This window comes from Mus caroli, unplaced genomic scaffold (assembly GCF_978045245.1).
Source record: "Mus caroli unplaced genomic scaffold, Mus_caroli_1 scaffold_13, whole genome shotgun sequence".
In the NCBI taxonomy this organism is placed as follows: domain Eukaryota; kingdom Metazoa; phylum Chordata; class Mammalia; order Rodentia; family Muridae; genus Mus; species Mus caroli.
The window spans coordinates 29,664,573-29,675,469 of NW_028227268.1; the positions used below are offsets into that span (position 1 = coordinate 29,664,573).

Consider the following 10,897-nt stretch of genomic DNA (forward strand, 5'->3'; position numbering starts at 1 on the left):
AATTCACAGGAAGGCATGGAAATACTGGTAGAGAATTTCAAAGAACTTTCTACACAACCCAGATTAACAAACCTATTGAAGGTGAGCCTCTCCCCTATCCTTAGAATCTGTTCTGGTGTTAGAACTGACACTGCTTCCTGAAAGAAAGTTGCTGTTTTACAGGGATTGGGAAAGATACTCTTGGTAGGCTGACATAGTAGTCAGAGTTCGATGGAAGGTGACCCACAACAGTAATAAAGAGAATTTACTGTTCAAATTAGACTTTCTTTGTGTGTGTGTGTGTGTGTGTGTGAGAGAGAGAGAGAGAGAGAGAGAGAGAGAGAGAGAGAGAGAGAGAGAGGTGGGGAAGAGGGGGAGGGACAGGGAGAGAGAGGGGGAGGGGGAGGGAGAGGGGGAGGGAGGACAGGAAGAGAGAGGGTGGGGGGAGAGGGGGAGGGACAGGGAGAGAGGGGGTGGAGGGAGAGGGAGAGGGAGAGGGAGAGGGAGAGGGAGAGGGAGAGGGAGAGGGAGAGGGAGAGAGAGAGAGAGAGAGAGAGAGAGAGAGAGAGAGAGAGAGAGAGACTAGTGGTGAAAGTAGGAAACTTCAGGAAAATATGGAAGACAGTAAGGTTGAAGGTCTAAAAATGAAGTAGGTTCAGTTGTCACTATGCCTGTCAGGGGTCTGGGAGTTTGCAGCAATGTATGTGATAGTGTGGTTTAGATGCTCTTGGCTGATAGAACTCATAGCTTAGAAGAAAAGCTAGATAGAGTGGAGGGAATACCTTGGACCAGACAAGATCTGCTAGGCTAATGCATCTATTCCTCAATTTTTCTGAACTTGCAGAATGATGGGGGCTTTTATTTTTTGCTTCTGAAATCTCTCAAAGTTGGCTTTTGGATGTACTCTGATCCTTAATTTTACAGACAAGGGAACTTTGTGTAATATGTTTCTCAATATAATCAAGTGGACTGTACAACAGGCTCTTATAGTCTACGCATCCTTTGTTATCAGACAGACAGACAGACAGACAGAGAGACACACACACACAAGCACACATTAACTACAAGTAAAAGCAATAAGAAAAACAAAGTTTGTAACATGATTTAACTCACCCCTTAAAAGACTGCAAATACACTAACCTTCTTAACAAAAAATTTACATAGTCTCACTCGTACCGTTTTCAGGTTGCTGTTTTTTCCTTGTTTATAAAAATCACACACTTGGTTAACATTCCACACCTTAAATATCTATTTGCAAAGTTACTTTTGGAATAGGAGGTGGAGAGAAAGTGGGAAATTAAAAAGAATTATTTGTTATTTAAATAAATATGCTCGCTCCTTCTCTCCTCTCTCTCTCTCTCTCTCTCTCTCTCTCTCTCTCTCTCTCTCTCTCTCTCTCTCTCTCTCTCTTTCTCTCTCTCTCTCTCTCTTTTGAATTTCAAAAGACAATTTTATTTGGACAGAAACCTTCAAACAGAACATAGAGCAATTAGTCATTATTAAAATACATTCTTGCCAAGGAATTTAGCATTAGAATATAATGGGGGAATGGGAAACACAGGGCAACTCATCCACTGTAGGGCAAGGAAGACCCTGTAGGACAGCCATATGTAGCTAAAGGTTACCTTCTCCCCACAAACTTCTACTGCTGCTAACCTATACTCCTCTACCCAGTACCCTCCAGAACAACAAGAGAAAGAGGCAGCACCCCAGGCCATTTATTATACCTCAAGTGCCAGCAGCACACTGGATCTGTGCTGTCCAGAGACCTTGGGATGGAGAGGTCTGTGGCAGTGGGAAAATTACATGGGCAGGCCAGTCCAAGGGGGAGCCTGAGCCCTTTGGCTAGCAGTATCCAGAGAAATAGACAGGTAAACCAACTAGTAGGGATTTTTGAAAGCCATAGTAGATATTCCTCTCTCCATATGGGCACTTTGAGCTCAGCAGCTCAGGGTAGGGATCATCTGAGTGAGACAATTCTGGCTCAAAAATCAGAGGCCAGCATCCCATCAGTGGCTTTTAGGGAGACAGGATCTCTCTGAAATAGTTTGCACACTGCAGAACATGAAGAGGTGATGTGAAACCTGGCTCACCATGTAGGCTGTAGCTGGTACATGTGGTTCTAGCTCAAATGAACCCCTCAGTATCCTTCATCCTGCAGATGTCTCTGACTGGGAAGGGACTTGTAGGCCAGAGCTGGACAGACCACAGGTGGGCACTGAAAATGTTCAGGTTGCTGGCCTTTGTTCTGGTACCCACAGAGATGACTTGTCACAACATGCAAGCTCCAGGCAGTTGCCAGAACAATCTTAAGGAGACAGAGACAAATAAAACCACCTTTGAGGGATGACAGCACCCACTACTTTGATCTTGATGTTCAAAATCCAACTACAAGTCCAGGTGAGTGTTCCTCCATACTGGACAGCTGAAGGTCTGCTTCTTCCCTAAATGGACACTCCCAGCTGACCCTCCCAACACCAGAACAGCATTAGCCCACACTCTAGCTGATAAAACTGCAACTTACACAACCTGCCCATCTTAGCCCATTCTAAGTACCTCTCACAGGTCATCTTTGTGGTACTGGGTGAAGGTACTTAGGGTGGACCCTGTCCCTGCTAGACATCAGTCTTACCAGACAGGCAAGCTAAGCACATGAGACCCAGTGACCACTGCCTTTTTCTGGCCATGGATACTTCCTCTAAGTCCCCACAGTGCAAGGTAGTAGGATGCTGGAGTGTTCAAACTCTTCCCACCCTAGCCCTATCACCTGAGACCCTCCCCTAACCCCATTCACTGGAGAGTCTGTATTGTGAAAGCACAATAATCATACCAAGGTTCAGGAAAAAGATTTCCTCCCATAGAGCCTTTCAGGGTTAGCTGAGAATAAGCCCTCCGGTACCTATAAGAGCCACTTAGAGTTTATGGTTTCATTTTCCCAACATTACATCTTTGAGGACCTCAAATTCTTTCCCAAAGTCACAACCACACATACAAACTTCAGTGTTCCCACCCTTAAATTATTCCTCCATTCCTCTTGGGAACTTCAAAATAAAAGCAGCCAGTCCGCCTGGCTCTAGATCCTCTTTAGGACATCACTTGACTCCAGGGGGTGGGGTGGGGGTGGGCATTATTACTAAAGTCCTGACTATCAGTCAAAAATTAAACTTAGGGAGAATGACTAGAAAGCAAGGGCTTCCTCACTCCATGTTGTAGTTTCCTCTGTTCAATATAGTCAAGCTGAATAGAAAATGATAACAAACACATATAGAAATAAAGGTTTGGGTCACCATTATAAGCAAGTAAATGTTAATAAATAAGTGCTTGTGAATATTTGTGATATATATGTATATGTATATATATATATATGTATATATATATATATATATATATATCATTGCAAGAAATAAGCTAAACCTACAATCAATTGTATATTTGCAAATAAATGAACTATAGTAACTGTGGGTTGGGGGTACATATTGAAGAACTCGGCACTGTCAGCAGCTGGCCCCAGCTGTTCTGAGGGAGTCCCGCCTGCAGCCTGAAGGTGCAGAGCCATGAAGCTGTACAGCCTCAGTGTCCTCTACAAAGGCGAACCAAAAAGTGGTGCTGCTCAAAGCCATGTATGAAGTGTCATCCGTCAGTTTCTTCCAGAGGTCCAGTGTTCAGGAATTCATGACCTTTGCAAGTCAACTGATTGTAGAATGCTCAGAGAAAGGCAGCAGATCTTCTGTCAGAGAACAAGAGTGCCTTTGCCATGTCTATGTCCAGAGCGACAGTCTGGCAGGTATGGTCACTTCTAACAGCAAATACCCTTCCAGCGTGGCCTTCACCTTGCTAGAGAAGGTACTAGATGAATTCTCCAAGCAGGTCGATAGAATGGACTGGCCAGTAGGATCCCCTGCTACAATTGGGTACATAGCCCTGTATGGTATCCTTAGTAGATACCAGAACCCCCGAGAAGCTGATCCCATGAGTAAAGTACAGGCTGAACTGGACGGGACCAAAATCCTTCTGCATAACACCATGGCATCTCTGGTAGAGTGAGGCAAGAAGCTTGATGATTTGGTATGGGAACACAGTTGAAAGTCTTCTATAAAACTGCCAGGAATGAAACTCATGCTGTGCAATCATGTGATGTAGGCCACAGAGGCTGGTGCTACACTGTAAAGTAGGAAAGATCACCTTAGTCAACCCATCTTATTTACTGAATTATATCTTTCAAGGGTGTATCCTGTATGACCTGCTACCTCCAAACCACACTTTCAGAAAGCTCTAACCAGATTGGAAAAAAAAAAGCATAGAATCTGTTATTATTTTTCCTGGCCAGTCAGAGTTTGTTATTATACTGTTTGAGTTTACTGAGAGGTGGATACCCCCAAGGAGATTCCTAGAGTATTTATTTTGTGTTAATGTTCTAAGCTGTTATCCATCACTATAAAGAAGTCCTGGGTGTTGTAGCTTGAGGTGTCTGGTCACATTGCTTCAACCATCAGGAAGCTAAGAGATGAATTCCGGTGCTCATTTGGCTTTCTACATTTTATGCAAATAGGGAGCCCAGATAATGAATACTGAAGCCCCTACTTAGGGTAGGTCTGCTCACCTCAGTGAATCTGTTTAAAAACTCCTTCACAAACACACCCAGATGTTGGTTTCCATGGTGATTCTAAATCCCACCAAGTTGGCAACCAAGATTAACCATCACAAAACAATAAATCATATGAGTATGAAGCCATTGTGGTAGTTTATTTGCTAAAGATGAATTCCATGCTCAGAAGCAAAATCGTGTGGCAATATCATTATGGTTGATAAGTGAAGAAAACAGAGTGATGGAATCTGTAGACATATTATAACCATGTAATCCATTAAATATAGACAATATTTTCAGTGACATTCTCAGATGACAGCATGGTGTTTATTCTATTAGATAAACAGGAAAAAGTGCCAGGGCAGCAGGTATCAAGACATGTATCAAGTTACTGGATCATCTATAATTATACTTACTATAAAGCTGAATGCATAACAATACTTTAGAAGGTTTTAAAGATTCACCTTCTTTTTCATGAGCCAGCTAAGTGAAGTAGAGTTGACATATGTTCAAAGTTACTTTTCCTTCATTATGTGCTTTTATGGTACAAGTAATAATTATAATCCTTTAATGATATATTTTGTAAGATTATTATTTTGCTAAGTTCTGACAAATCTAGCAAGCAGATTCTTTGACACTATCTATGTAAACACACTTTTTGTTTTATATGTCTGGAAGCTAATGTGGGGAGTTCTGGTTTCTGAGTAGACCTGCTAATCTTTCCATTATGGAACAGAGGAGAGAATTACAGGCTTGGATGGAACCTACTGCTTCCATTGAGATACATCTAAATCAACCACCACAATCACATGGCTTCCATAGGGCAGACTCTGAATGGCTGATCACGGTGATACTTAAGTCTCAAACATTTAGTATCAGACCAAATGCAATTTTCAGTGCTCCCTGTAATGTTGAGATGTGTCTGCTTCCATCCAAATCATACTGTTTGGTGGTCACTAGATGCTCTGTTGCAGAATTAGAGTATTAACTCTGTCACTATAGTATGATCTTCTGTCCAAGATGATGTTAATTGTAAACTGGCTCAGGTTGGGCACTGGTGGTGAGCTGTATATCCATTTGACAGTACAAATAGACTTATCTTTGACCTAAATATTTCTTTACTTATACATAATAAATCTCCCAATTGTTCTTCTGTTTTGTTGTCAGTGGACAACATGATCAAAGTGCTCTATGGATTCAACTATTTATTTATTTATTTATTTATTTATTTATTTATCTGCTTTGGTTCTAAGCCTCATCAGACTGTGCTCTGAAAAAAACAAACTGATACTTCCCTAGACAGAATTGTATAGTGCTATTTAGGATGTAGAAAAGTACAGAGCAGAACTCTTGAGAGTCACAGATTTATTGGGGAACTTTAATTGCACACCTTTATTTCTCCAGCCCTCATGGCTTTCCTCCAGTGAGCCATGTACATCCTTAGCATCCTTAGGGCTAAGACAAAAGCCTGATAGGCTGTCTGTGCTTGAGGCCTTATGACTTATTTCTTCAGCAACACAATTGTTTGCTCCATGAAAATTCCTTATTTTCACAAGCCATGACATCACATGATTTTGATGCACCCTGGCTGCATTTTATACTCATATTTTCATAGACTTAGATGAATTTTAAGTACTTGAACAAAAGATGAACTGTTCACCTAGAGCAGTAAGCCTAATGCTATATGCCATGCTTTAGAATTTCTAATAGTTTGACTAACTGGGCAGATGATATCAGACTCTGGATCCCAGCTGAATTTAATGCCTATAATAAAATAGCAACAATTTCCTACTTTTTGTGTTTTTCTATTTCCTTCATGGAGGTAGTTATATGATGTCATGAACAATGAAGTCTGAGCTCCTCATAGTTTTTCCTCAAGCAGGTACCTTAGATGCTTGGTAATCCTGCTGATCATAGTGATTGGATTCAGCATCCCTTCATCATCTCCCTTGACTTCCAGACCTTCATTCCCCACGTTGTTCTGCTCATGTAGTTTGTTTTGTCAAACTTAAATATGAATGCGGTTATTTGTGGTTTTCAAACTTGAGGCTTAGACTGATAATTTCTGATATGCAGCCCAAGATTTTCAGATATCTAGTAGATATTTTAACTGAAAAAATAATTCTGGGTCTCAAAAATCAATGCACATTGGTTGACATGATCAGTTTATCTGTTTCTCCCACCTATGCCATTGATAATACCATCTCTCACCACTTAGGATTCCAACTTAGTATCAATCTGGACTCACAATATCCATTCTTACTTTATACAAAGCATTTTCAAGTTTTGTAACTTCTGATAGCTTGATTTGTTGTGATAATGTTGGGCCTATTTACTCCAAAAGACCATCAAGGAGCCAACCCTAATGCAATCACACTGGTGTCTCTTTATTACTGCCTACCCAGACACAACAGAAAAGGTTGGTGAGGCAGGCCCCAGCCCTCAACCTCAACAAGGTTTTATAGGAAATGGCTAGAAGGTGAAGAGGTTTCTAGCCTGGTACACAACTGTTGCCCTTTAACATAATTGGTTAGTGGTCAGAGCCAAATCATAAGTTTAATTTTTTGTTTACTTCCTGATTGGTGGCTGTAAGGAAGTGAAGTGCTAGAGGCAGGCTTGTTAGAGAGAATGACCTGGAAACTGGACTTGCTCAGGAGTAAGCTGGGAACTTGTGCTAGGTGCTGGCTGTTAGTTAACTTGAGTTTAACCTTAGGTCTGGTTCTCTAAGAGGGAGTCTGAATTCAAGATCTGGTCACTCAATAAGCGACATTCTGTGACTAATCTGCTGAAGAATATACAATATTAAGCACATGCAGACAAAGAGGATGGGCTACTGAGGGTTTGGTCCAGCTGTGGAGACTGACTTGACTTGACACACATGTGCATAATTCCATGCTGCAATTAACTCTGCCACTTTGCCTTTATTAAATGACCATGTTTTCGTTGAAGGACCAAATCTTTGGGTTAACTCTGTCAATTCTTATCAACTGGACCCATCTAATAATTTCATCTGTACTTCCTCATAGAAGCATTGCAATAACAGTTCGACATTTCTGTTTCTCACAGTCTACTAGCTGTAATCCATTCCTGTGTTTGTTTCCATTGTTTTCTCCTTTCTCTGCTTTCTTCTCTTCCCCATTCACTTTGTTCTCCTCCCATTTATGCCCGCTGTTTGCTGTAGCAACCCAGGATCATCTAATAAACTCTAAACCTTGTCCATTGTCTTCTGCTTTTAAAATCTCTCTCTCTCTCCCTCTCCCTCTCCCCCCTTCTCTCTCTCTGTTTGTGTGTGAATGTTTGTGTGTGTGTATACAAACAAGTGTAAAATTACATAATGAGAGGAAAACGAGGAGATCATTATCTTACATGAGATTTAAAGAACATTGTGTAAATGCATAAAAGCTACTTTCTAAGAGTAGGAAGCTAAAATGTACTTATATCAGTCTATTTCACAGTCATTTTCAGCATGTATGGTCCTATGAGCACAATATTATCATACTGGGCCATTCTTGTTTCAATACTTACATTCTTACAGTGAAGGAATAAGTGACTCACTGGAAATAATAAAGATGAGCAATTCTAGACACTTTGCCTTTCTTTGGTGTCTATTTTTCCCCCTGCAATCTATTATCATAAGTGACCAGGTTGATTCTCAGAGTTTTGAAACAAAATTAAGTTCTTCACTGTCACAGTTTAGAGATGTAGTATGAGAGCTTTTGTGAAACAGCCCAAATCAAAATATCCCAAGTACTCTCCAGAAATTTTTGCTCCCACTTTTCTCTGAAGAGCTGCTTATCTCATTCTTTGTCTTACCAAATAGTCCTTGTGTCTTGTGCCATTCATCAAACTCTAGACAAATTTCCCACATTGCTTTTCTTGTATAAATACATACAGCACTTAGTTTATTGCAAGTAGTATTTTCCCTATTTATCTCAATTGTTACAGTGTAAAAATATAATTTGCCATTGTTCAGAAATGTTCCATATCTTTTTCCATAAAGAATGGTAGTAGAAAAGGAGAGACACATGATGAAGTTATAACATTATTTACAAAACACTTGAGAACCGCATTTAGTATTTTTATAGCTAAATAAAATTGAGATATATAACTTGTAAAGTATACTCAGTAGTATCCTTAACTAAAATACATCATTAAATTCTATTAAAATATTTGCAAGTTCATTAACAGACATAAGCAGAGTTTAAGTTCATTTTAAATGTTTATAAATATGTGTCAAATTAACAAATTATATTTATATAATATTCTTTGATAAACATAGAGATCATAATAATAACCACTGATTTGAGTGGAAATTAAATGAGTATGTGATGTAATGAAATATATCAATAAACATTTCTAGAGAATTTATTCTGTGTGGACACAAGGGTAATAAAGAATGGATTACAGCCCTCAAGGAGCTTAAAGTATAGGCTGAAAACCACAAGTTTACCCCAATGTACTCTTATGATGGTTTATAAAATGTATCAAAACTCGGGGTTATTGATATTTCTGGATATTGATGATATTTTAGCCAATAATTTATATAGTTGTTGTCTTACTGTGTAACTTAGACAGAGTAGATTAAAGTAGAATAAGCAGAGAAGGGATAAGGGGAAATATAGGTATAGGATATGTAATGGAAAAAGTGAAATGTAAACAAACAGCTTCTCTTATTTAGGACCATTAAATAGTTGCTATATTGAGAATGTCAAATACAGGCAATTAAGATGGAGGAAATCAGGCAGGTGGAAAAGGCAGTGATACTATCGACAGGTTTGTTTATGCAAATCCTAAGGAGTGAGGACTTACTATATAGCCAGTAGATACCTACAAAAAGTATTTCCCATTGTTAGGCAATGCAAGATAAGCTTTATAGATTTTTAAAATACTTGTTATGCATTCTTCTCTAAAAATTGAATAATAAGGCAAAGATATGAATTAGGGAAGCCATTGTTCAGATGAGAGAAATGTGGAAGACAATACAGGGCAAGCCAGTGCTTGATATGTACAAGGTTCATAAGAGGGAATAGTTCTTGTTTGCTTGTTTGACATTTCTCTGGGATTGCAATGGCAGATGTCATTGCCATCTTATGACATGGGTAGTTCAGTTATTAGCTCAAGTGACTTTCATTGGAGACTCTAAGTGCTGTGGTGAAGATAGTCCTTTCTGTGGTTCTTCTTAAAAGTAAATTTTTAAAAAAATGTCTAAGAGTCTCGAAAATACAAATGAAATTTACAGGCTTTTAAATATAATACAAGTATGCTATAAATGATCATCAAAGGTAATGTCTTATGTTCACAAATTTAAGGTATGTTTGAAAAGTTTATTTCAAAGTGTTGGGAGTACAATGGAAAAAAAATAGAAAGAGGTCTTATTTCAATAGAACTAAAATTCTTATGGTGTTTATGTGATGAATCTGCCCACCAATTAAATGAATAAGTAAAAGCATCACATAAATAAAAAGATATTAAATCATACTACATATCAACTATAAAGTTAGGGATGGGAATGAAGGAGACTATTTAACAAGCTAATCAAGGGAGAACTTTATGACAAAGTGATAGTTTAGAAAGATATGAAGGAACAAGTACATCACGATACAGGAAAACGTCATTTCAGGGAGATAGGAAGAGCATGAAAGTTAGAGGATTATCAAGGATGAAGGGTCTGGGATGAACAATGTTTTGTAGTTAAAGATATGAGAGATGGTTAGCGTGGGTGTGGATGTGTGTATGTACAGTTACCTAAAAAGAAGAAAGAAAGGTTTACATTTGAGTTTAAAGAGTAGATTATTTTCCTCAGAGAACATGTGAATAGTGATAATATTTGCCTATAAGCCCACCTTAAAACAAACAGATATACAAACAAATCAAAGCAAAACAAACAAAAACTGAATCAAACCACCACTCCCACCATCACCACCCCCATCGAAAACAACAACAATAAACTGTTGGCAACACTTCTGAGTCAAAATCAAAATCACAATCAAGATGTGATAAGTGAGATGCCAAATTGGAACCTAGAGATATTGGTGACATTAGTGGGGACTTCAGAACTTGGAGCACCCAGACATATGGACCTATGAAATCAATTACTTCTAGCAAACAGATTTTCCTGACCTTAGCAGTAATTGATGATCTGGAGCTCTTTATCTCCCTCAATTGAAGCTAATCACGTGGCAAACAACTCCAGATGAACAGTATATTTAGGGCTACTAAGGTTTAGATATGAGAGCTGCATTGAAGGTAGATCTATCATTTAAGGTTGGGAGCCCCAAAGTCATTTTTCAATACACTTTAGCCAGTTCTGGATTTCTGTACTAGTCTCCATCT

The 10,897-nt window shown here is 39.0% G+C and overlaps 1 pseudogene; it reads left to right on the forward strand.

The window, feature by feature from the left end:
- The first annotated feature begins 3,533 nt into the window (after positions 1–3,533).
- On the forward strand, positions 3,534–4,114 carry LOC110306200 (synaptobrevin homolog YKT6 pseudogene; annotated as a pseudogene).
- Positions 4,115–10,897: the final 6,783 nt, after the last annotated feature.